Source organism: Paroedura picta, chromosome 1 (genome assembly GCF_049243985.1).
Source record: "Paroedura picta isolate Pp20150507F chromosome 1, Ppicta_v3.0, whole genome shotgun sequence".
NCBI classification, from domain to species: Eukaryota; Metazoa; Chordata; class Lepidosauria; order Squamata; family Gekkonidae; genus Paroedura; species Paroedura picta.
The window spans coordinates 168,893,878-168,914,876 of NC_135369.1; the positions used below are offsets into that span (position 1 = coordinate 168,893,878).

Sequence of the window (20,999 nt, forward strand, 5' to 3'; positions counted from 1 at the left end):
GCTTGGTGCTCTGATTTTGGTTTTGGGTAAACAAGGTGGGGTTGTGATTTTCTACACCTGGGTCTGAAGTACACATTAGTTCACTGTTCTAAGGACTCAATCTCTGCTGCAGAACTACGCTTGAAATTTAGCAATGGTTGGGTTCCAGTCATTAGCTTCTCCATTTCCTCACAAGATCAAGTTACTAAACTGATGCCAAATGAGACTCCCAATATTCAACTCTCGGTTATAGAAACTTTTTTAAAAAATGACTCACAAACTGAACACAGAACCTAATCAGGAGCTCAAGGATTCTAATGACGCCACCCAACAAATGGGTAAGATCAACAACTGCCACCACACATGCACTTTCTGCAAACAGTGTAAAACAAAATAGTTCAAGAGGGCAAGTTTATAAAAGTAACAGGGCTATGTGATAAAGGAGGGGTTCAGGAAGGAGGTTTTATAAAGCGGAAGGACCCTGGACTATATCACTGTATATAAAGTACCTGTTTGCTGCTCTTGCTGTATCCCTTTCTACCTGATGGTTCTGTTCTGACTGAGCAGTAATAACAGGGCTCCGAGCCTCACCTCCCTCACAGGGTGTCTGTTGTGGGGAGAGGAAGAGGAGGCAATTGTAAGCCGCTTTGAGACTCCTTCAGTCAGTGAAAAGTGGGATATAAAAACCAACTCTTCTTTAAAGGTGGACTATTAAGTAAAATAAATAAATAAAACACATGGGATTAGGCTGTGAGTAGGATTATTTTCTAAGAGAACTTGCAGTATGTCAGGCAACAGTTGCCCACAGATAAGAGATCCTTTTCCAGAAATTTCCCATCTTGAGAACAAACACCACAATCTTCTCATGTGCATAAGATTCCTATAGGGTAGCCTATATTAGCCAGTTTGTAGTGTTTAAGAGTGGTGGCTTTTAATCTGGAGAGCCAGGCATGATTCCCCACTCCTCCATATGTAGACAGCTGGGTGACCTTGGGCTAGTTGCAGCCCTGTTATAGCTGTTCTTGAACAGCAGTTCTGTCAGAGTTCTCTCATCCCCACCTCATAGGGTGTCTGTTGTGGGGAGAGGAAAGGAAAGCAATTGTCTGCCGCTTTGAGACTCCTGATAGAGAAAAGCAGGGTATAAAAAACAACTCTTCTTCAAAAGACAATTTGTGCTCACATCTCTGGGGCCTGAATCCCTTATTATTAGTCTCCTGTTGTGTCAAAAATAATTTCCCCACTAATAAGTTCTGCAGAACTCTTGTGGAATACTGTCCTGTTGTCTCTTTTTCTTTGCTTTGTTTCATCAGATTCAGTCTTCAATCCCTCTCCCCCCCTTTTATTCCAACATGATTTTAATCCCCCCACCTTGCAGTCTTTTTGAATCAGGACTCTTCAGCTGCCAAGTCTGTTCTCATGGAATGCATTAAAAATGTATGGCAGGATTCACACCTTTTTACCTCAACTCTTTCCTTTTTTACATAGAGAATTTGCACTTGAAAGTCTCCAGACAGATTTCACACTAATCTTTAGTGATGATTGCTGGGGCATGACAAGTGATGGACGGGGCCCAGCCCCCTTTCTCCCCACCATGGCTATTGTTCTGGATGAAACAAACATTTCCTGCTATTCACACAGCAACATGATATCTTGCCCAGGTTTGCCCCAGAAGTGACCCCATACCACATGACTTTCTAGCTTTTAATTTTTTTTCTTCAGCAGCCAGAGTAGTCAGAAGTAAGTGTCCCAACTCAGTGGGAGACCAGAAAGCCAGTGTGGTTTAGTGGCACCAGACTTTACTTTGGAAAACCAGGTTTGATTCCCCGTTCTTCTCTGTGAAGCCTGCTGGGTGACCTTGGGCTATTCCCAGTTTTCCCAGAGCTCTCTCAGCCTCACCTAGCTCACAGGGTGACTGTTGAGGGAGAGGAAGAGAAGGCAATTTGTAATCCGCTTTGAGACAATTTAAGATAGGGAAAAATGGGGTATAAAAACCGCTTCTTAATATGTGCACTTCACATATTAAGGGGGAGGCCAGTATTAGACTGGCCTAGTTCCCCAGAATGTTCCACCCCATGCCCAGTTATCCATCCGCTCCCTTCTGCTCATCCAGTAGGCCCGTATATGGGAATAGTTTTTTCTTAATCACCATCATTGTGACTGAGTCATTGTTTATGGGGTTTTAATGGGGAATTTTAATGTTTTTTAATGTACTATATTTGTATTGAAATATTGTAAACCGCCATGAGCCGGGTTCCGAGAGCGGCGGTCATTCAAATCAAATCAAATCAAATCAAATCAAATCAAATCAAATCAAATCAAATCAAATCAAATCAAATCAAATCAAAAGTAGTAGTAGGAGTAGTAGTAATAATAATAATAATATTTGACTTGATGTCTAAACTGTCTCACAGGGTGATGATGATGATGGTGGTGATGATGATGACTGATGATGAAGAAGTTGAAGAAGAGTTATATGCCACTTTTCTCTACCCAAAGGAGTCTCAACGCAGCTTACAGTCGCAATTCCCTTCCACTCCCTACAACAGACACCCTGTGAGGTAGAAGAAGAGGAGGAGTTGGTTCTTATTTGCTGCTTTTCTCTTCCCGAAGGAGTCTCAAAGCAGCTTACAATCCCCTTCCCTTCCTCTCCCCACAACACACACCCTGTGAATTAGGTGAGGCTGAGAGAGCTCTAGATCATTAAAATGTGGCCCTCTTTTTTGGAAACCACTTCCACAAAAATGGCACCCCAAATTCTGACTCATGTTCACATAGGTTCTGGCCTATACCTTTAGAAAGGACACATGACGGCCAAGTCTAGGCTGGTTCCCCATCACTCTGCTCAGTAAAGTTTGAGGCTTTCCTCCTAATTGAGTATTCTTTCAACTTAAGTAGCTTATCTAAGTTTTGTTACCTTTGTGGAAGGCTTCCAGTGCTGCTGAGTGGAAGGGAAGAGGGCAAGCATTAAACGTGAATGGATTGTATGCATTTTACTAGATAAAAATGAAAGCTTCACACACCTGGGAAGATTTTAAGGCAACTGCTTCTCAGCTCTCCCTTTTCATCTTGGCTGGTAAGCTGTTTTGATTTTTCTTGCAAACTGTGCCTGTGTTAGACGTTTACTGCAGGGAGTTGGTTTTCACAACCTCATAGCATCACAATTAGTATACATTCACATATTGTAGCTTGAGATCCCCAGGGAAAAGCCTACGTTACTGATAGGGCTAAGGGTCGGTCCCCTGTTCTCCACCCGCCAGAGATCAACTACTTGGATTTAACAGCTGTTAATTTAAAAAGCCTTAGTAATATAGGCAGTTAATGCCAATTCTGTCAATCAGCCACTTCTTTTTGTGGCATAGAAATTAGTCTACAGGATGGCCTGAAATACTGCAGACAAGTGCTTATCTTTAAAGTCATGAAGTGCATCTTCCCTTTACATAAAGAGATTTTCCTTTCGGTGTCCTCATGAGAACCCAATCTTTCCTCCGTATGCCTGAAGGAAAAGTCTACCTCCCCACAGGGCCAAGTCTGCAAATGCCAAGGATAAGCCACACCTGCAATCATTTGTTTAGGTAAATAGCCTCAGAGAGAAGGAAAGGAAAAGCGGATGAATTGTAATGTGTGCCGGATCATCAAGGTTTACACAGCAGCGGAGTTATAATTTAAAGCTGTGCCAACGTTTTGGGTTGCCCCCCTCCCTCTGCAGAGAGAGAGAGTGAATGGAAGATGTGTGGCCAAATTCAGCAGAAGCTGTTCTATCCTGTCAAAAGTTGTCCCTTGCCTTTTTTACACAGCTGTCTTTTCTCCGAGGTGGCCTGTAAAATCAAAGTGTTTCCGAGTTGGTGATTATCTGCACACGCATTGTCTTTGACGGCAAAACTTGTGACCCATGGAATAATCCATATCCCATGATTATGTAAGATAGTATCTCAGAGCTGTGTAACTCCCCACTCCCTTTTGAAATTCCAAGCACTTCAACAACATAGAATTATGATGAGCCGTAACTTAGCTTCTGGATCGCCCAGGCTGGCCCGATCTCCTCACATTTCAGAAGCTAAGCAGAGCTGGCCTTGGATAGTACTTGGAAGGCAGGTCCCCAAGGAAGTTTAGAGTAGCTGTGTAGAGGCAGGCAATGGCAGACCACCTCTCAAAGTCCCTTGCAGGCTTTCACAAAAGTTTCTCGATGGCCCTGGAAGGGTTTCCCGAATGGGTAGGAGTTAATTATATATATACACTAGGGGCCAAACCCATTGCATTCAGGAATACAACAGGTGCTAGATTAGGGGGGTGGAGTGGAAGAACTCTGTGGACAGCCTCCCCCGACCTGGAAAGGCTGCAGGCCGCTGTTAGGGAACTCACCGGCAGGGGCAGCTCTCACGCAGCAGGGATCTGCAGCCTCCAAGCCTCAGAGGGAAGTGGAAGGAGGGGGGTCAGGGGGAAATATCTGGCGAAGCTGGCTGCTAGGCCATGCCCAGTTGTGTGGTGGGGAATCTGCAGGGATTTCCAAGGGGAATTTCCCTTGTATCCTGCTCCCCACACTATTTCCTTCCTCCTGGCAAACCCCAATTCCTCACCTTCCCCCGCTTCCTTCTTGACTTCTCACTCACCCAAATTGGCCCCCCCATCTTCTGCTACATTTATTAATTTTACTACCTTTATACTCCTCTTTTCCCCACGATATGGACCTTTCATAATTCTTCCATTTTATCTTCACAACAACTCTGTGATATAGGTTATGCTGAAAATATGTGACTTGATCAGCGAGGTTTTTGTGTCAAAGTGGGGATTTGAACCTAAGACTCCCAGATCTTAGTGTGAAATTCTGACCACTCCACTCCACTGGCTTTCATGGCATGGCTGTTCTTGAACAGTAATGAGTAGCCAGTCCTGGGTGAGTCACAGAACTTGTATAGTTTCAAGGTGCCTGTTGGGCCTGGCCCCATTAAGTCTTCTCTCAAGGTCAAAACAACCATTGACAGAAATCAAGGCTTCAACTGGCCATACTATTGTAGTAGCCTAGTAACCACCACAATGGCCAGCACAGAGGGAATTTAGATTCAGATTTATTTATAATACGGCTCCACGCCAGTTATAGATTCAGCTGAAAGCCCAGAACAACATTACAATTATTGCAGTTAACCAGTAAGTCTTCATAAATGCAGAGGGAATTTTGTTCCTTAAAGGTACAGGTGAGATGCCACTCTTCTATTATTTTTTAATTACTCTTCTTCTACATTTCTTTTGTACAAACCTGGGGCTTCCCCCAGATTAGGAGAAATACTTGTCTTCTCTATCCATGGCTCTAGTCTCTCGATTTAAGAATCCACAGATGGGACCATGTTGAGAATCAGATATATTAATTATTATAAATATATTATATTTAGTAATTAGTTTTTGTTGTTTATTTTGCTATCGTATTAGTTTGAAACATATTATAGAATAGAGCAGGGGTAGTCAAACTGTGGCCCTCCAGATGTCCGTGGACTACAATTCCCAGGAGCCCCTGCCAGCATTCGCTGGGAATTCCCATTCTCCTGGGAATTGTAGTCCACGGACATCTGGAGGGCTGCAGTTTTGACTACCCCTGGAATAGAGAGACCAGGCCTCTTGTTTTATAGCCTCTATCTTCTGGCAGATGCAAGGGCATTAGGAATCCCAGAGGAATCCCTTGCTCTCAAACCTCCTCTTGTGGGGTTTGGACCTTTTCCCTTTGGTAGCCTGCCACCATCTTCTGATCCCTGCCTCCTCTCACATTTAGTTGCTAGGAGGAGCATTCAGAAAGGACTGTTTTCATAGCGGGAGCCACAGCAAGGTACATAATTAGAAATGAAGGCAAACAGTTTCTTTTAATTAAATACTACTGTATTCTACAGGCATACCTGTAGAGTAAATACAGAATACAGGCCTAGGACTTATATACAGAGTACAGGCCAGTCCATGCCACTTGCTGGGTAGGGCAGGTGGGTGGGTGAGCAATATAATGTCAAGCAACTACAACAGAGAACAATGGGCTTTTCCCTGTGCTTGTGCACTTTCCAAGGTCATCTGGTGGGCCATTATGAGCTAATGGGCTAGAGCAGGCATTCTCAATGCTTTTTTCACCATGGCCCTTTTAGGAGCCCTTTTCAGGTTCTGGGGCCCCTTGCAGTAGGCTGGCTGCTTGTGCCATAAGCTGGGTGAAAAAAGGCCTAAGCTAAGAGTGAACCAACTATACTTAACATAGCTTGTCTGATATATAAATATGCAAGATAAATTTTCTAGAACTTTTGGCCATGTGAAGCACATGTGTTCATCTTTTTTCTGGAACGTACAAAGAAATGGATTACATTATTTCTTTTTCTTTCTTTTGATGGAAGTTGAACTTTCTAGCAATTAATGATGGCATACGTGACAAAAAGGGGTTTCATTGGTTCAGTTGCCAGCCACCCCCGCTACAGATGTGCCAGAGCCCCCCAAGAGCTCTTGAGAATGGCTGGATGAAGAATTGCTTTTTATACCCTGCTTTTTACTACCCGAAGGAGTCTCAAAGTGGCTTACAATCACCTTCTCTTCCTCTCCCCACAACAGGCACCCTGTAAGGGAGGTGAGGCTGAGGGAGCCCTGATATTCCTGCTCTGTGAGAGCAGCCCTAAGAGACATGTGACTAGTCTAAGGTCACCCAGCTGACTGCATGTGAAGAAGCAGGGAATCAAACCCTGCTTGCCAGATTAGAAGCCACTGCTCCTAACCAACACTCCAAGCTGGCTCCTTCTTATTTTCATAACCTTTTATGAATGCTTTATGAGAGCAGGCTGTTAGAGGAGTGTCCTGGCATCGGCAACGAAACTGCTGCTTACACGAACATTGCTTCCCACCCACCCCCAGTCAAACTTGCCCTACAGTTAAATACTACAAGTTGCTACATCCCTTTGCACAAAATTAAGGACTTGAACTCCTCATGTTCTTTGGGCAGCAGATCAAATCTTAATTGCTGAGCTACATTTCTCCCTGTGCCCAGGAACCAAAAAGCCTAAAATTACTGAAACTGCTGAAAGATGTGTTTATCTGTAACAAATAATCTTTGCTGGGACATGGTGAAGTTGCTCCAGCTTGGTTATACGTATTACATAGAAATCTTCTCTGAAGTCAGAGGCAATAATGGAAGGCAGCTGAAAAGAGGGTTTCTGCTTGTGATGTGTTCTCTCATCCCATTGATGCTTCGGGTTTCCTGGCAATTCCTTACAGCCCAATTATCCTGGCAGGATATGTACACAGCTGGGCTGGAGAAGCCACAATGCTTCTACCTGCATGTGAGCATCTTGGCCCTATGGGGAAGAAGATGGCAGCAAGAACACTGGGCGTGTACAAGGAAGAAGAAAAGGCAGGAGCATGACGTTCCTTCCCTAAATCCATCCCATTGTGCATACAAAGAAATGCATGCATAGTTAGCAGGTGTGTGTGTATGTGTGTGTGTTGGTATGTGCTATGGCCTTTGGCCTCCTGCAAGTAAAATTTCACCTTCTATCTTCCTCATAGTTGGTGCCACCTAGTGGTAGAGTTACCAACCTCCACATGGTGTTGCTGAAGGACTCAGAGAATTATACCTGACCAGGGCCCTGTCTGCACTCATATTTTTGTCAGCTCTTGACCCTGCTGAATGCTGATTTATCTGAACCCGAATCTTGCCACAGATCTGCAACATTCCTTTTTCTGACTCAAAGCAGTTTCTCTAACACGCTGTCTTCTGCACTTTAATAGTTCCAATTGTCAGTATCCACCCTCCTTCTTAATTGATCGGGGAGAGGGGGATGTGCCAGTGCCTGTAGGTGACTTTTAGTTAGAATGAGGGAGGGGGGGGGGAGGAAAAAGCAAGGGTTGTGTGAAGTTTAAGTTGACCAGATTTTAACATTGGTAAAGTGGGACACTACTGACCGAGGGGGGGGGGGTCTTGATTAAAAATTTGGTCTATATGGAGCATCAAAAAGTTTCATAGATCGCATAGAACGCAAAAATAGCATTGTGATATATATATGTTTAATTTCAACATAAGTACAATTTGACAGGTGCCCCCAGATGTCCCTCCAAAAGTGGGACAATCTGGTCACCTTAGTGAAGTTCCAGCCAGCAATGTGGAGAAGGCAGTCCAAAGCTCTTGTAAGGCTTTGAATCCTGAACCTCGGGCAGCTGTTATCTCAGGAAGCGTTGGGTCACAAATAAAACAGAGTCATCTCCTTGCTTTGCTGGCATTTATTTATTTATTATTTTATTATTACACTTCTCTGCCCATGGGCCCCACCCCCACCCCCACCCCCACCCCCCAGCCAGCTGGCCAGTGGGGGGATTTACCAGGAGCAGGAGGGAGGCCCCTGCTACTTCCCTGGCAACGTAGAGATGTTACCTCTGCCAAGTACCAGAAATGACATCATCATGTCAGTGACATCTGGGTGATGCTCTGGTATTTGGACAAAAACTCTATGGTAGAAGCTGGTTTTGACGTACTTTGCCCAAAGGTAACTAATAACTGCATATTTTCAGTGTGGTATAGAAATCAAATAAATAATACTAAAAAATAAAAAAAATACTCTATTTCTCTGCAGATCTATTTCTCTGGAGGAACTAAGGACTAAGCCAAGTCCCAAAAGTCCCAAAATTAGTTTGTTCCCCCCCACACACACACCAGTTCAGCAACAATAATTCAAGAAGCGATTGTAATGGTTTACAAAAAAATTCTCAAGTCACCAGGACACCAGTTTGGTGTAGTGGTTAAGAGTGCGAACTTCTAATCTGGTGAGCTGGGTTTGACTTCCCGCTCATCCTCCACATGCAGCCAGCTGGGTGACCTTGGGTTTGCCACAGCACTGATAAAACTGTTCTAACTGAGCAGTAACATCAGGGCTCTCTCAGCCTCACCCTCCTCACAAGTTGCCTGTTGTGGGGCGAGGAAACGGAAGGCGACTGTAAGCCACTTTGAGACTCCTTCAGGTAGAGAAAAGCAGCATATAAGAACCAACTCTTCTTCTTCCAGCAGAGGAAGCTTGTTTTGCATACAACAGATAATTGGTAATAGATTCTTACCTGTGGAGACATAATAGCTGACGCCTGTGTGAAAGGAACAACGAACTGCAAAGCCCAACAAGATGGAACCAGATGATCTGATGGACAGGTGCTGATCAGCCATGGCATGCCAATTTGTATTGTGTACACCTGGGGCTTCACCATTTTTCAGAACATTCATTAATTTCAGTTCTCATCTAGGAATGGAAGCAGATTTAGCCTCACGCCATGAATCGTGCTGGGAAAAAGTCAATAGGTAAATGTACTCTTTAAAAAGCTGTCAGATACACTTTGAGAAACAAACAATAGTATCTCAAAGTAAATGCAATGTATAAAACACTCATTTTTGACATAATGAAACAGGAGGCTAAATGTGTTTCGTTAGTCTCTTCATCAGGGGTCCATTATCTCAAAATCACAATTTAGCATACCCCTGTGCCATTTAATGTGCAGTTCTAACATGCCAGACACATGTACATAAACAGTGGGATCTTGTAGCCTAAATAAATATTCCAGTGTCATCACAGAATATAAGAGTGGCTTGATGTAGTGATTAAAAATGGCAGCCTCTAATCTGGTGAGCTGGATTTGATTCCCCACTTCTCTATATGCAGTCACCTGAGTGACCTTGAGCTAGTCATAGTTCCCTCAGAGCTGTCTCAGCCCCACCTACCTCACAGGGTGTCCGTGAGGAGAAGGGAAAGCTATTTTGTAAGCCCCTTTGAGTCTCCTTTGGGCAGTAAAACATGGGGTACAAAAAACAGCTCTTTCCTCCTCCTCCTCCTCCATTTCAATAAGCCCCAATGTATTCTGGTGGCCACATTCTGAATCAGCCGGACCACCTTCAAAGATAGTTCTATATATGGTGAATTGCAGCAATGCATTCTGGATGTTCGATCCATACCAGTCGGACTTTCATCCTGGCCTTGGGGTGTAGACAGTGCTGGTTGCCTTGATTGATCATCTCCAGAGCCAGCTGGATCAGGGTGGTTCGGCCATCCTTGTTAGGCTAGATCTATTAACTAAATTTGACATGGTTGACCATGAGTTGCTGACCAGCTGTTTCACTGGGGCCAGGATTCAAGGGACAGCCCTTCAGTGGCTGCACTGCTTCCTCCAGAACCGGACACAGAGGGTGAATGTGGGGGAAGAGTTTTTGCATCCCTATAAACTCTCTTGTGGAGTCCCTTCAGACCCTCTGCCCAGCTGGTCTGGAGTTTTGGGCTGGGCTGTCACCAATATGCGGATGAAACCCAGCTCTATCTCCTGATGGATGGCCACCTGGACTCCCCCCCACAGATACATTCACCAGATGTTTGGAAGCCATAGCTGGATGGATAAAGCAAAGTCATCTGAAACTTAACCTGACCAAGATGGAGGCCCTATGGCTGGGCAGGAAAGTGGCAGATCAGGACCTGGGGTTGCAGCTTAACATCAGGCCTCTGCCAGGAATTTGGGAGTAGTCCTGGAAGCCTCCCTGTCTATGGAGTCCCAGGTCACTGGTGTAGCACGCTCGGCATTTTTCCATCCAGCCAAAGCTATTAGTGCCCTACCTGTCCTCTGACTGCTTAACCACAGTTATCCGTTCAACAGTCACCTCTAGACTAGACTTCTGTAATTTGCTCTATGTGGACCTACCCTTGGCTTTGACCCGGAAATTGCAGCTGGAGCAGAATGCAGCTGCTAGGGTCCTCACAGGAACATCATGGAGGGCCCATTTGCAGCCAGTGCTGAGACAGCTGCATTAGTTGCCTGTGGCGGCCCTAATCAAGTTCAAGGTTTTGGTGTTAATCTTTAATAAAGTGACCAGATTTTAACATTGGTAAAGCGGGACACCATTGATTAGGGGGGGGGGGCTCTTGATTAAAAATTTAGTCTATATGGAGCAACAAAAAGTTTCATAGAACGCATAGAACGCAAAAATAGTATTGTAATATATATTTTTAAATTTCAACATGAGTACAATTTGCCAGGCACCCCCAGATGTCCCTCCAAAAGTGGGACAATCTGGTCACCTTAATCTCTGGGCCCCACATACCTATGAGACTGCCTATCTTCTTATGTCCCCTGCATAACTTTATGCTCAGTGCGTGTGAATTTGTTGAAAGTCCCTGGCTTGAGGGAGGTTTGCCTGGCCATGACGAGGGCGAGGGCCTTTTTGGTCCTGGCACCTACCTGGTGGAATGAGCCCCTGGGAGAGCTGTGGGCCATGTCAGAGCTTTCACAGTTCTGCAGGGCCTGCAAAACAGAGCTCCTGCACCAGGTTTTTGGTTGAGGCTAGAGCAAGGAAGATCAGGGCCCCACAGTCAAGTTATTGAGCTCCCCCTAGGAAGATCTCCCCTGAGGCTTGTTTCCAGATGATCTGTGAGCTGGGAAGGGGAGGGAGCTTTCCTGTTGAGGGGGATTAATTGGGGATTTTAATATTGTTTTTATGGGGGTTTATATTTGTGTTGTGAACTGCCCGAGCCTTTTTGGGGAGTGGCAGTGTAGAAGCTGAAGTATAATTAAAAAAATTAAAACAAATAAACTATAAATCTAGACGTGGGAGACAGTGGCCATCTCCGCTTTGTCTAACAAGAGAGGGAAAAAGGTAAATAGACAAAGGCATCAATGTCCAGTCTTAACTACTGTAATGAGCTCTTCACTTGGTTCAGAGCTCCCCAGATTGGTTTCCTTTGGAGGAGACAACACGGTAGCCTTGCAATATTTGCTTTATCAAATATACAAGCAGGCATGGAGGCAGGATCCACTAACCCACATCATAACATGAGGGAACCTGTATTCCAAAGTGCTTCACCTTCAACTAGTCACATGATCTCTCTCTCTCTCTCTCTCTCTCTCTGATCTGCCCATCCTGTGCAGGGAATTACCCACCCCATCCCCCATTTCCAACCCCTGAGGAATTGAGGATTTGAAGGAAAAAATGGCCTCATAGCATTGCCAACTGAACAATGGCAATTCTGTTGGGTGGGAAAGATTTAAATTTACCATAGCTTTAATGGGCTTGCATCAGAAATGATTTCATGGCATTGTTGAATTATTAGTTTCTCCTGATATTTTCTCCTGCTGCAGCCCTGGAAAGCAGTGGGAGACTGAGGCTACATTTCTCTATCCCTATCCCTATCCCTATCCCTATCCCTACCCCTATCCCTATCCCTATCCCTATCCCTATCCCTATCCCTATCCCTATCCCTATCCCTATCCCTATCCCTATCCCTATCCCTATCCCTATCCCTATCCCTATCCCTATCTCCCTCAAACAAAAGGAAGAAAGGGAAGAAAACAAAACTAGGCACAAGAAAGACAAAATGATGGTGAAAGGGTACAGAGAGAGCGAAAATTCATAGTGGAAAGAGATGTTGTACATCACAATGCAAAACAGAATTTTTCAACACTGCCGAAGCACATATGAAAAAACTGAAGTGATAACCACTGATATGATTTCCAACATGATTACAATGCATGGAAACTTTGACATGTGTTGTCGCTAGAGTCCTCGGTATCATTATCTTTTCCCTCTTCTTGCATCTTATCTTCCTCTGCAGCAAGTATGTTCCTGGAAGTCTCCCCATCTGAACATTCAGTTCTCTTTTTCTGTCAAACCAAGAATTCGGAAACCATTAGGAAGTCTATGAGCCCTTTTCAAGATCAGCCATGAGCACTTTCAATCAGCCACTCCCAGCAAGTTCACTGTTGTGAACTCAGTTTATTTATTTATTATTTGATTTATACCCTGCCCCTCCCAGTGTGCTGGCCTGGGGAGGTTTCCAACAGAAGCCATGAAACATACACGATACAATGCAGTGTATCAATAATTTAACTTAAACATAATATATTCTGTTATGAACATCACGATCAAAGGTGCAAACTCCACTTGAGCAACAGACACATTATCCTCATAAATCATTTCCAGTTCTACAATAGCACGCCAAAGCTTTATAGGTGGGACATAAAGCAGTTTATACTGACTGAGGATAAATTATATTACATTTGCGCAGGAACTTGTTCCAAAAGCCTCCTAGGTCAGGGATAGTCAACCTGTGGTCCTCCAGATGTTCATGGACTACAATTCCCATGACCCCCTGCCAGTGTTTGTTGGCAGGGGCTCATGGGAATTGTAGTCCATGGACATCTGGAGGACCACAGGTTGACTACCTCTTACCTAGGTAATGGCATGCAATATTGAAATAGGCTTGGAATTGACAAAAAAGCCGACACTCTGAAACTCTTGCTGACTTCTAGGGTGGGACTGGACTCAAATCTAACGGATAGGAAAGACCTGAGGCCGTGGAAAGCTGCCAGTCAGAATATACAATCCTGGCCTTAACAGCCTCTGTAGAAAGCAGATTCCTGCATACAATGGTTGGAATAATCAAAATAAGTATATATTTTAAGTTTCTCTAGAAGCCACTCTTCACACCGATGTGGCTGTTTGTTGTTCCTGTTCACTTCTAATCTCAGCCGCAGAACCAAGTGGAGACACCTTCACAGAAGGTCATCCGACTCAACAACACTCTACGGCAGGCTTTTTTAAACCAGGGTTTCATAAAACCCTGGGGTTTCTTGATGGCCTTGGAAGGGTTTCCCAAATGGGAATTAATTAAATCTTTATATATATTTTAAAATTTGTTAAACGTTTATTGGGTGATATGGTCCAATATGGTCATGTCAACCTGTCTTCCCTCCACCAAAATGGCCAATGATGGGCCTGGAGAGGGTGGGAAGGGGAGGGACCCTGGGTGGGTGTGTACACAGCTCTGCTTCCCAGCCATGTTCTGCACAATTGTGCCACTTCTGAGGGTTCTCAAAGGCTGAAGAATGTTCCAGGGGGTTCTCAACATTTTTTTAAGAAGCTGAGAATGGCTGCTGTATGAAGTCCCATGGCTTGAAAGCAAATGAAGGAAGAACTGTCCAATTCACAATATATTTACTGATGAAGAATGTCCCCTCTCGGATCAGCCGAGCAACTCTAACCAGTTCTATTCAAATGTCCTCGTAGGTTTACATTAAAAGCCTTAGTGCCTGGAAAAGAAGAGGTGGGGTCAATTCAAAGGAAGCTTACCCAAGTGTTAATTCAGAGTGCCACAGTCTGGAGCCCTCCCTTCTAAAGTCTAGACAGAAGGAGAGAGCTTGGCCTGATCCTGCTTTTGATTAGATGATATCATTTGGATCAAAATCAATCCCCCCCCCTCGCCCCAGGCCTTCTTGCAAGTATCTTTTAAAAATGTTTCTCAGCCCTTTCTTTGAATGTCTTTTAGACAAGACTAAAGGAGCTTGGGGGCAGTAGAAGCGTTTTCTTTTAATGTCTCGCCAGTCTGTCTAAAGTACGTTTCATCAGAAGAACACGAAATTTCACATGCAAGTGATATTTCATCTCTCGGGCAAAAACCTTGCTAATCTTCCCACCTTTATTGTCTAACGGGTGAAATGTGCCTCTCAGGTTGACAAGGCACTCTTGGCAGGAGCCGACCGAATGATGGTTTGACCAACAAAAAGGATTCCTGGGGGGCCAACAAAATTTCATTCCAGCGTACAGTTCTGTGGACTTCTTCACTTGATTCAAGAAGAGTAGCCATGTTAGTCTATCCCTACACCATGATGGTTACAGTATATTGTCTGCTTCTGACTCTCTATCACAAACAGGGATGAGTATGACCATATTTTTTTGGGGGGGGAGGGGGTTTCGATTGGAGGTTCGTGGCTGAACCATGAAGTAAACCATGAATAGATACATTGGTTCACAAACAGAACCAGTTCATTGGATAGTTTCATTTGGAAGCATAATAAGGAAAGATTGAAGAGGTGGGAACAGATGATGGACATAAATTGTGACTTCCGCAGCCATCAGAGAAAACGAGTCAAGGACAGCTGGGTCTTGATGCTTCTCTCCTGTGGACTACCAAAGTATAATGCACTTGGTGCAGTTGCCGATGTCCCCCTCCACCAAGCATGCAACCACCCTTGCATGCACATCGCCAGAGAGCAGGGCTGGAGCAAGCAGCAGGAGAAACAGCACCTGACACCTTTCCTGGGAAATCCCAGTTCTCCACTGGCCTTCCACAAGGGATTGGAGGGGGGGAGAGTAAGGTAGCCAGATCCAAGCTGGAAAGCACCTGGAGATTTGGGATGAAGCCTGGAGAAGGCAGGGACCTCAGTGGGATATGTTGTCATTTAATGCATCCTCCAAGCAGCCATCACCTCCACGGGAAACTGATCTCTGTAATCTGGAAATACAGGGGATCCCCAAGTCCCACCTGGAGGCTGGCATCTCTACTTGGGAAAGGTCATTCCACTGGCCATTTGTGGCGACTGCAGGCACAGCTCACAAATGGCCTTTAAAACAAAACACCTTAGTGACTGCTGAGAAACAGCTACGTGGCATTACCATCAGAGGAAAGGGAGGGGAGGGGAAAGGAGGGGGATGGCAGAGCCAGCTGCTGCTACTGCTGAGCTGGGCAAAGAGGCGCAAAATGCTGCTTTCTATGCAGCTTTGGCTGGGCTCATCACAGAGTGCTGATCTGTTGCACCCCACCTTGGAGATTCAGCATGAGTTCAGCTGGGCACCCAGGAAACAGCTGCCATAAGGCGACAAGAGCCTGTGACCCACTTCTGGAGGCTCTGTGGCCTACTTCTGGGTCCCAACCCACATGCAGTGAAACATTTCACTATCTAATGTTGGGTTCTTTCCTTTGCCCTCCTGTGTCAGCAATGTCTAGCTACTCCCTGTATTGGACAAACAGATCTGTCACTACACAAAAGAATAAATGGAAATAGAGCTGACATTTAAAACAGCAATATTCAGAAACCTGTAGAGTAATATTTTAATCTTCCAGGGCCTACTGTTGCTGATATAGAACAAGAGATATGGTACTTATAAAAGAATTTCAAATAGGGAATCCAATGTGAAATTGCTGAACGAGAATTCATCAACAAATTTAAGATAATGTACCCCCTTCCAGACATAATAGGGACCTGAGACTACTAAACTCACGACGGGTGTTAATATCTTGCATATGCTTACCCTTATAGTAATTATTTCATTATACATATGTAACATCCTGTTTTATCTGCTTGTCTAATTTCATCTTGTACTTCATTTAACATTTCGCCTACCTCACAATATTTAGGGGATGTGAGAGTACCTGATGGTAGGTGAGCCTTATATTAAGCCTTGCTTTGAGCCTGTCTGTGTAGAAGGAGAAGAAGATTTGGTTCTTATATGCAGCTTTTCTCTACCTGAAGGAGGCTCAAAGCGGCTTACATTCGCCTTCCCTTTCCTCTCCCCACAACAGACACCCTGTGAGGGAGGTGAAGCTGAGAGAGCCCCGATATTACTGCTCAGTCAGAGCAGTTTTCTCAGTGCTGTGGAGAGCCCAAGGTCACCCAGCTGGCTGCATGTGGGGAAGCATAGATTCAAACCTGGCTCGCCAGATTAGAAGTCCACACTCCTAACTACTACACCAAGCTGGCTCTTGTAATGTTCTCCATGCATCCCCTGCACAAATTCCTGTTGTGGTCATCAGATTGATGGATTTATGCTGCACTGCATTCGGTGAAGTGGGATGGGGAAAGTGTTGCATTGTACATCAAAGAGGGCACAGAATCAAATAAGTTAGAAACCGTCAGGGGAACAAAAGCAACGTGAATGGAAATACCGGGCCCTAAGCTTACTAGAAAGAAAAAAAAAGGGGTGTGTGTGCAATGATTGTGACTTGCCTGATCAAAACCTTGAGACTGATCATGAGATGGAAAAGGAAATAAGAGAGGTGACTACTAAACCAGATAATGTTATTATACTGGGAGACTTCAACCAGCTTCACATTGACTGGGTAAACATGTGCTCGAGTTATGCTGAAATAACTGTGCACTGGAATAGTTTTGGTGGTAATCTTGGATTTAGTTCTAAGAGGGTCTCAAGACCGGGTTGAGAGATGTAGAGGTTGTTACACCCAGTTGGGTGTTGGAATACACAAGATGTGCTGTGCATGAATATAGAAGGATGACAAGACTATCCTGCAGGGGCAAGAAAGGAAACAGCTAGCTAGCATAGCCAGGTGTTAGGGACCTCCCCCAATTTCAGATTGTTCCCTTCCTGTCTCTTGATTGGCTTGTCAAGGTTTTCCCTGTTTCTCTGCTTTCCCCCAGAAAGTTTGTTCTGTAGTAAACCAATTTATTAAGCAGCTTGTGCTCAGCTTTACTGCATTTTTAGACTGTGCCAGCATTGGGCACAAGGGCCACAATGCAATTCAGTGCAGTGTTCAGGTCAGTGGAAAGTTACCTGTAAAGTCTAAAGGTAACACTTGATTGCAAAAGAAGGAGCTTTACAAAAATGAGGGAAATAGTTAAAATACAGCTGAAAGGGAAACAAGTCAGTCAAATCCTTAGAGGATTCTTGGAAGCTATTTAAAAATGCACTAGTTGAAGCCCAAATGGAATGCATTCCCCAGGTTAGGAGAGGCACATCCGAGTCTAAAAGATAACAGTTCAAAATGGATATAACAAGCAGAAGAAAGAACCTACCCTAGGCTATAACTAACAGTTAAACAATTTAACAATGAATAAAGATAAAAATACAGTTTATCTTATCTCTTCTTTTAATAGTAATCAAACAACCAAAATGGATTCTAGATTGGTACTGTTTTCAATGTAGCATTTTCATCAGTGGTTGTTTCCTCCTATAACTATTTTATGAGCATAAAATCAAATGGCATTGATTATTTAGGTATCCACCTAGTATGTGCTGAGGATGGAGACCTTCACTAATTCTATGATCTATTATTCTCCACTTAAATTTTAACAATATATATATTGGCCTTTAGTTCAAAGGTATGGGGAAGCTTAGTCAAAATACTGAAAGTGTAATTTTATCTTAATTTCTATACTATTTATATTCCTCATGTTTTAAACTTGTAAGCCACCCTGAGCCATAGGGAAGAGTGGCATATAAATGAAATAAATAATAATACTGATACTAAAATCTGTGCAGAATTATGTAGAACTCTCTCCTGATTTTTTTTAAAATCATAAACCATGTGCCATGTTTCTTCAGTTGCCCAGAAAACACAGTCTTAGACTTGGTGAAAAGATAGCTTTATTCTAAAACAAGAAAGCAAACTCAACATATACTGTGTTGGAACTGGGGTTCAGGAAATTAAACATGACATATTCCCCTTTCTAATCCCACTCCCACCCATGAGAACCCAAATAATGCAGGAAGCTTCAAAGGGAAAACAAACCAGGCAGATTTCCTCAACTTACTGGGTTGATTCCTCGCCCCCCCCCCCCATCTGAAATGGCGGTCTTGTCATCATAAATTGGGCCTGTCCTTCTCTCCGTTGATCAGGCATCCTGCCCCCTACTTCAGTGTGGGTCTGTTGGGATTTGGGTGGCCCCATGTTCTAGTGTCCCTGGGGTGGGTCACAGTATAGATCTTTCCCTTCCGCAGCTAGGAAATTCTCCCACAGGGTGATAGCTTTGGTCAGGGAGGCGGGCTTTTAGCAAATGATCCAATGGCGGGCTGTCACTGGAACAACTTGTAAGAGCTGTTCTAAGATGATCCCCTCCACAATTCTCTTTCCTTCAACCACTGCATGGTGGCATCCTTTAATTTGGTCACCAAGGTGCAGGGATTGTTCCCCAACTGAAAGGTGATCCCTCGGAATCGCTGTCTATAAGTCTCCCTCATTATTTCATAGTGATCCAATATTACTGACTTCACCATATCATAGACTGGCCTTTTTCTTCTCCAAGGCTCATAATGCATCTTGAGCTTCCCCTGTAAGATAGGGTCCTAGCCAAAAACCCACTGAGTTTTTGGGCATTGGGCTACCTCCACAGCTGGCTCAAACACTTCGAAGTATGCCTCTATATCATCTTCAGAATTAAATTTGGTCAGAGATGTCCAGGTGGGTTTTCCCAGTCCACCTCCCATAGGGTTTCTAGGTCTACCCATGTCCATCATCCGACGTAGACTATTGACCAACACTGCTTGCATGTCTCATTGCTGTTGACTCAGTTCCCTGATCAGTTGTGCTTGATGGTCTGCTAACCACTGTCCAAACCTAGTCAAGTCCGTGCTGGACAGCAGCTGTGGATTAACTTCAGCAGTTTCCATTGGGATGTCTATGGCAGGTGGTTTCCCGTCAATAGAACTATGCGTGGTTTGCCAACACCTATAGTGTGGTATGTGGGGTTGTGGCCTACCTAGTGGGGTCATTGTGTCCACATTCTCCACCACTTTGCAAGGGTCTGGCGTTGGCTCCTCTAGCTGACAAATTTTTGCACCTCTGGCCCCAAAGGACGACGGACGCAGAATTGGTTTTGACAGCCCTCCTAGGGTTTGATCTTTATTGCAGAGGTCAATGATACAGGCAATGCTCCCACAGTCCTTCCATCAGACTTGAGCTTCTGCTGAGCCTTCTGAAGATGCTGAGGACAAAGAAGTCCCATCCAAGCCTTCCTCTTCAGTTTCAGCAGTGGAACCTCTATGAGTGTAACCCTCCACTTCGGCAATCTGGGAGTTTCGCTCAGTATATTGTATCTGCCTCCGCTTCCTCTCTTCCTTTCCCCCGTAAAGTCTCCAAACTCTTCACCACCACTATCCATCTAACATAAGGTGACCAGATTGTCCCACTTTTGGAGGGACATCTGGGGGCACCTGGCAAACTGTAATTATGTTGAAATTATATATATATATATATATATATATATATATATATATATATATATATATATATATATATATATATATATATATATATATATATATATATATATATATATATTACAATACTATTTTTGCGTTCCATGCATTCTATGAAACTTTTTGTTGCTCCATATAGACCAAATTTTTAATCAAGAACCCCCCCCCCCCCGGTCAATGGTGTCCCGCTTTACCAATGTTAAAATCTGGTCACCTTAATCTAACAACTCCTCCCCCCCCCCTGGTGTCCCTTCTTTTCCCCCTTTTTATACGTTTATCCACCCTGGCTCCTCCCCCCTTATTATCCTCACCTGAAGTTTCTTTAATCCTGCCCTTCCTCCTAATCCCTTCTGTTTCTTCCTTTTTAGGGCTGTTTCTGTGTGGCTGTTTTGCCTCTCCAGGAGCGACCTCCCAGAAGTCTCCACCAGTTATCCAGCATTTAGGTAAGTGTCTTTGGAGGTTCCAGGGGTTCTCTGGGAGGGGGAGTCCAATGATTACACTGGCCCCCGCATCCCTTTTTACCTGCGCCTTCACCTGACTGTCTCCCTCCCTTCACCGAGGCATTCTCTGCTCTCTAGGGGTGTTTCCACAAGGGAGGAGGTTGATTCATCTCCCTCCCCCAGCCGCAGACCCTTTCTGGATCTTCAGAGCTTGCCACAGTGTCATTGTTGTTGCGGTCATTGGAGAGTGCTTGGGCGCCATCTTCCCCGCCTTCTGAGGTTGCTGCAGCATTTCGTAAGCCTTGGGTGTTGGTCTTTGCTGGCGTGGGTCTTGGGCTAAGTGGAGGGGGTTTGTTCTGTCTGTTGGTCTTGGCTCTTGAGTCGGGATGGGGGGCAGGGTGATGCCTGGGACTCTCTGTGGTTCTGGGAGAATCGCCTGAGAGAGCCTCTGGGAGCCTGGGACTCCTTTGGACATCCTGACAACTATTTATGGATCTGTTAGATTGTTTACTCTGTAAGAGTTTTTCTGTTTATTGTTATTATTATTACTATTGCCTTTCATTCAATATAGTCACGGAGTTTGATGTATTGTTCTTGTTTACATTCCAAGTGAACCACCCTGGGTCTTATGGAAGGGTGGTTCAGAAATTCAAATAAATAAATAATATAGAACCTCTTGTGCTCTGCTCCAGCTGTATAAAGGTAAAGATATCCCCTATGCAAGCACCGGATCATGTCTGCCTCTTGGGGTGACGCCCTCTAGCGTTTTCATGGCAGACTCAATACGGGGTGGTTTGCCAGTGCCTTCCCCAGTCATTACCGTTTATCCCCCAGCAAGCTGGGTA

General features: G+C 44.4%; 1 long non-coding RNA gene across 1 annotated transcript in view; it reads left to right on the forward strand.

The window, feature by feature from the left end:
* Window positions 1–20,724, forward strand: part of LOC143824296 (uncharacterized) — a 31,047-nt gene extending 10,323 nt beyond the window's left edge. Inside the window, exons 3-4 of the long non-coding RNA XR_013226749.1 lie at window positions 20,083–20,157; window positions 20,293–20,724. This is a non-coding gene — a long non-coding RNA (uncharacterized LOC143824296). The remainder of the gene's footprint in view (window positions 1–20,082; window positions 20,158–20,292) is intronic.
* The last annotated feature ends 275 nt before the right edge of the window (window positions 20,725–20,999 follow it).